A 6,000-nucleotide genomic window follows, 5' to 3' on the forward strand; every position below is an offset into this window, starting at 1 on the left:
TTATTCTTAATAGACACTAGATGAGATTGCCTTTAGAGAGAAAACTTTGATTATGGTGTGGAGAATGTGCTTGAGTAGAAGACCGTAAGAGAGGGAGACTGATGTAAGGACTCTCAACTCTGAATATCCTCATTTGCTACATGGAAAACAAAGACTTGAAGAGATTAGGTAACTTGCCAAACATCACACGGTTTGTAACTGGTGAGTTGGGTTTCCTGCAAAGCTCTGCACAACTCTAATACGTGTGTTCTTTAAGGACCAAGGAAACTACCTCTCATAAAAGAAATGAATGTGGCTAACCCTCAGTATTAGAGACCAGAAACAAATAAAACTGTGTAGGAAAAGCAACGACAGTCAGGTCCACATCATCAAAATCAAGTACAGGGGTGAACAATTATCCAGTGAATTAAGGACCATCTGGATAATCCCAGCAAAAGCAGATTTAGTGCCTGAGTCATTCAGATAATTGTGCAAACAATGTGCCTTGCTCTGGCTGAGTAACCTGGTCATTAATATCTTCCATAGTACGTTTTGCCCTGTGGCACTTTTGAAATGGACAATAGTAGCTCAGAAAGAATTAAGATACTATTCACTTCATGGAAAAGCCACATAAATAATAATGGGATCTTAATAGACTGAGAGGGTATTTTATATGTCCCCAGGAGCCATTTCACACAGTGATATATACACAATATACATAAGCCAAATCCCACTTCAAAGAATAAAAGAAGTTCAGCAATAGCACCCTCAAATGTGTGTTTTTATATTCAATTCTTCGTCAGGTAGAAGAAAGTTTTCTGAGCATTAAAACAATGAAAAATACTACTACAAATAGACTTACAGGTTAAACTACAGTAAGGTTACAAATTTCTATATGTCCAAAAACATAAAAGATAAAAGACCAAAAAAAAAAAAAAGGTGAAGAAAATTTTCACAGTATACAATGGATTTTTCTATTAAACGAGTTAAGAAACCATAACTCAATAAAGAGTCAAATGAAATCCACAAATTAGGAAATACAAAGAGCCAATAAACATGAAAACATTTTTCAAAATCATTAAAAAATCATAGAAACACAATTAAAAAACCAGATACACAATTTCTATATCAAAATAGTCACGATTTTTTAAACCACAATACCAAGTATTAATGAGACTATTGCCCAATTGGTTTATACTAAGTATTAATTTGTGCCTAAACTTTTTGCTAGAGCAATTTGGCAACAAGCATTAGGAATCTGAAAATATTTAAATGTATGAACTAGTAACATCTATGAAGTTATTATAGGAAATGGTCAGAAATGAAAAGATTAATGTATAATCATGTTCATTTCTATAAATGTGAAAAACAGGAAACAATCTAAAGACTGAATCTATATAAGAAAATATGTGGCAACCATAAAAAAATACATGGTTAGTAAGAATATTAAATGAAATAAACTAATGCTTATGGTATGATGTTAAGTGGAGAAAAAAGCTAAATATAAAAATGAATATTTGCTCTAATTCCAAATTTGCACATTAAAATACCTGTGTATACTCATAAAAAAAAAAATTAGGAGTTCGCCTGGGTGGCTCAGTCAGGTAAGCACCTGCCTTCGGCTCAGGTCATGATTCTAGGGTCCTGGGATAGAGCCCCGCATCGGGCTCCCTGCTCAGCGGGGAGTCTGCTTCCTCCTTTCCCTCTGCCCCTGCTCATGATCTATCTCTCTCATGCTCTCTCTCTCAAATAAATAAAATCTTAAAAAAAAAAAAAAGAAATAAAATTGGGAGGTTGAGAGTGGATCTCTCTGCGTGGTGGAATTTTCTTTCACTTTCAACTTTTCTTGAAAGGTTCTGTATTTCCTTATAATCATAAAAATGTCATTTAAATGTAATATTAAATGAGTATACTTTTGAATGTCATTTTATACACTAGGTCATTCATACAACCATCATGAAATAATGACCTATCTTCCTCCAGCTACACTTCCAAAGTCATATAACTAGTAAGTTCTATTCTCAGGATTTGAACCCAAGTGTTCTTGCTCCAAAGTTAGCACTGTGGATATGAAGATATGAAGTAAATCACAGTGAAAGTTGCAAAGAAGAGTATAACCAATAATGAAAATTAAAAATGTATTATGTCAGTAATATGTGGCATCTTAGATTAAAGCAGAAAGACACACATTGGAAGATTTGATGAATTGTCTACTGTACTAATCCTAGACATGCAATGACATATACACTTGTATTGGGGGAAATATATGATACAAATTAGAGATCAGAATAAAAATGGATAATTTAATTACTGAATAGATAATGGCACTTGGAGATAGAGGAGGGAAGTCTGGAAAAAAAAAACAAAAAACAAAAACCTAATCACAAACCAGAAGCCTGGAAAACTGTGGTATCCTTTACTAAAAGCCAGTATTGGGGGGAAAAAATTTTTTTACTACCTACTACTAATAACTATTACTTATAAGTAATGAATACAACCAAGCCCTATTTTAAATATGTTACGTAGATTATTTTATTTAATACTAAAAAAATAAACCCACAGAAAACTCTGATGTAAGTGCTGTTATAATACCCAGTTGACTTATTGACATTCACTTATCTGCATAATGATATATAGATATTAACATAAGTAGGCTTCCTTCCAAAGCCTGTGCTCTTAGCCACCAGGTTAGTAATTTGGAATGGCTAATGGAGGAGAGATTAGGAAAGAAATGCAGAAGGAGAATTTTGTTTCCAATAGGATAAATTGCATCAGTTGGGGGAATTCACTTGAAAACCTGAAGCAGGAAGAGGAGATAAGAGGGAGGCGAAGAAGAGAAGTTTAGAAAAAGAGAAAAATTATAACATCAGATCATTGCAGTATCATAAAGTAAAATCTCAAGGAGGAGATGGAGAATCTGGAAAATGGCAGTTCTAAGAGAAAGAAAAATGAATAATAATACATCAATTAAAAAAAACAATCATTGGACTTGAACTTACTGATGAATGGGTTCTTTGTTATGATGTAAACCATGACCAATTTATATATAGAAATAGATGGTGATGGGAAACGGATAGACATTGTTGTTTTCTTTTTTAATAAAGATATAACATGGCATGTTTTGTATAGAAAAGTATAAAAGGTCTATCTTTCAGCTTGGTCTGTAGTTGGTCTCAAGGGGCACAGATAAGAGAGAATATATAGAATAACCTGTACATAGCCATAACCCCTATTGGAAAATTGAATCACTCTGTGGAAGGATACAGAAATGCCTCATGTCTCCCATTACTCCTCTTGGAGAAGATAACAGAGCCAAAGGAAGTTTCCAAAAGTAGTTCCCAACACATAGCCTTCTATTAATAAATATATTATGCCTCAATCATTGCTCCAAATCATTCCTTATGATGATACTTCCTCAATAAGAATCTTCAAGCCTACTTAGAACTGTGTTCAATGTGGTGGAGTATACAAAAATATAGGTCATGGTCTTTTTCTGCAAAGTGCTTCTTTGCCTAATTAGAAGACAAATCAGACATGTATATAAGGGTTAAGCAAATAAATAAATAAGACCAAGCATCTGAATAACTGAATAACTTTGGCCTGTATTGTTACTGGTATAACATTGACCAAATTTTGTTATCAGTACCAAAAATCACAGGAAGCTGAAGGATTCTATTTGAGGGTAAATGCTATGCAATATAATTCATAGTAGGTTGTTGAAATATTAGGGTTGAAATAGTGGAATTTTCTGGTATCCTCTAAATCTTAGTTTTTTCATCTAAGAAAATGAAAAAGTTACCATCTGGATTAAATAACTTCAGGCAATGGGAAAAATAAATGCACATACATCTATAAACGAAAGTCCATGTAATGCAAATAAATATGTGAAAAAGCAGCACACATTTAAATATTGGATCCACAAGTAAAATTTGTACAAAGAAATAGATTAAAACTATCTAGTTTTACATCTTGCAAGGTGGGTGGATCTTTTCCCCCCAGATCTCCAAATGCTACTAGCTCTAAGTTACCACCCAAATAAATTTACAACCAACCAACGAAGGTAGGGCATACACAAACCATTATGCTCTGATGAGTTTAATAAAATATCCCCAATATGATATGTATTTATTTGATATGTGTGTTACATTTCAGGCTGGTAAGATTCATAGGTACATTGTAAAGCTGAAAAATTCAGGGAAATGGATGAAGATCAAATGGCACTCTAAGAATGTATTCAAAATAGTATCTGGAAATACTGCTATTCATGTGCGTTACAGAGACATTATTCCATGCAGGGTTTCCTCCGTCTGAACCCATCTTCTCTGGCTTTTCCCCCAATGGAGAATTTGATTCCCTTTTGCCCCTCCCACTCAGTGCTTCCAGATTGCTTCAGAAGGCCCAGGCAGCCTGCTCAGCAGCAGGCAAACAGGGCTGGGTGTGCATGAGCTATATATAGCTCCACCTTGGAGATGTGCACACACAAGCACACATACAAATGCCCATGCTGCATTTGGCATGAATAAATGAGAAAAGGTTGCAGCCTTCCCCTTTCCTTTTTCCCCATCACCCCAAATTTTCAAAGCAGGGTGTCATCGGTTCCCTAGAGTGATGCAGCCTTTAATTTCTCTGCAATTCTTCTGCCTACTGCTTCCAGCAATCTGACTCCGGCAGGAACCGGCATTGGGCCAACACCTACTACCCAGATGCGGTCACCCAGGGAGGCTGCCTTGCAGCCGCAGGGAGCCCAGCCGGGCACAATTACTTGACTCTCTGGGAATCCCCGAGGATAAACCCGTTTTTTACAAACTAGGCGAAAAGGTGGTTCCCCATAGACAACACCAGGCTAGGAGAGAAGAGGCGAAGGCTTCCCTGCCTCTCCCCTCCTCGGTCTGCAGCAGAGAGGGGAGAAGGGCCCAGGTCTTCTCAATAGAGGCGCAATTAATCGGTAAATGCCCTTAAAGTTGCGGGATTTCTTCCCCACCCCCCGCTCCTGAAGGGAGCCAGTCCTTAACAGAGGAGCCAGGGAACAAACAAGTGCCTTCCTCCCCTCGGCCCAGTCATTCCCAGTTTTTGCAGGGATGCGCTTGCTAGTCTAGACGCAAGGTACGAGGGTAAATGAGTAGGTGCAGACAGGCGTGGGGAGGAGCAGAAGCTCTACTCGGTTTAGGAAGACCTGCGGGTTCCCGGCTGCTGACATGTCTGCTCCCCCATACCCTCCCCTGCGGGTGGACATGGCATGCCTTGGGCGCGACACCGGCCGCGGCGCCGAAGCCTCTGAGAGGAAAGTTGACGAGACACAGATGGAGGCTCGGTCCCCTCTCCTAGGCACTGCCGCCTGCCCCGCCCGTCACCGGGGCTCCCGCACCCCTCCTTCCCAGCACCCAGACGACCTCCATCCCAGCCCTTCCAGCCGCACTTCACGACGAGAGCTGCAGCGACCTCACCAGATTTGGGGGTGACGAGGTTGGGGCGGGGCTGGGGGAAGGGGAAGAGGAAGGGAGGCAACAGTAGCATGAAAATACGCATTTTTTTTTTTTTTTTTTTTTTTTCCTATCTGCAAAGAAGAAAAGTCCGGGCTCCTACCTGGTCTCCGCTCCTGCTCTCCTCGGTGCGGCACAGCTGGACCATAACCTACAGGTTTCCCACTTCCGCTGCCAACACCTGGGAGCGCATCTCCGCACCCGGCGCCCCTCCTAGCCTCCGCGGAGCCCTGCCTAGCTACTTGACAGCAGAAGCCGGGCCTTTTAGAGCGGTCATTGGGGCCGCGGGGAAAGGGGGGCGGGCACCGGAGAGAAACCCGCGTCTCTCATTGGGTAGGCGGAATGCCACTCTCTCGCCAGACCAGGTTCTCGCTGCGGACTGAGGTTGCTGCTAAACCTAACTGCAAAGGGTCTCTGCAGTCCCTGGCATCAAACCTGCTGCCACTGGATCAAGGACCCCTAGGAGGAGGGAAACTGGCTTGATGACTTGTCATCTGAGACCCCCAAGAGGGAGGAAAGGGCCAGGCATAACCAGACACCC

General features: G+C 40.3%; 1 protein-coding gene across 2 annotated transcripts in view; it reads right to left on the reverse strand.

Annotated features, from left to right (window-relative positions):
• CNTN1 (contactin 1) overlaps positions 1 to 5,699 on the reverse strand; it is a 361,942-nt gene extending 356,243 nt beyond the window's left edge. For both annotated transcript variants that reach the window (XM_035002871.1, XM_035002873.1), the window contains exon 1: positions 5,563 to 5,699. The gene's annotated coding sequence lies outside the window, so the exon portion shown is untranslated. The remainder of the gene's footprint in view (positions 1 to 5,562) is intronic.
• Positions 5,700 to 6,000: the final 301 nt, after the last annotated feature.

This window comes from Mirounga leonina, unplaced genomic scaffold, assembly GCF_011800145.1.
Source record: "Mirounga leonina isolate KUSES-001 unplaced genomic scaffold, KU_Mleo_1.0 Mir_126, whole genome shotgun sequence".
In the NCBI taxonomy this organism is placed as follows: Eukaryota; Metazoa; Chordata; class Mammalia; order Carnivora; family Phocidae; genus Mirounga; species Mirounga leonina.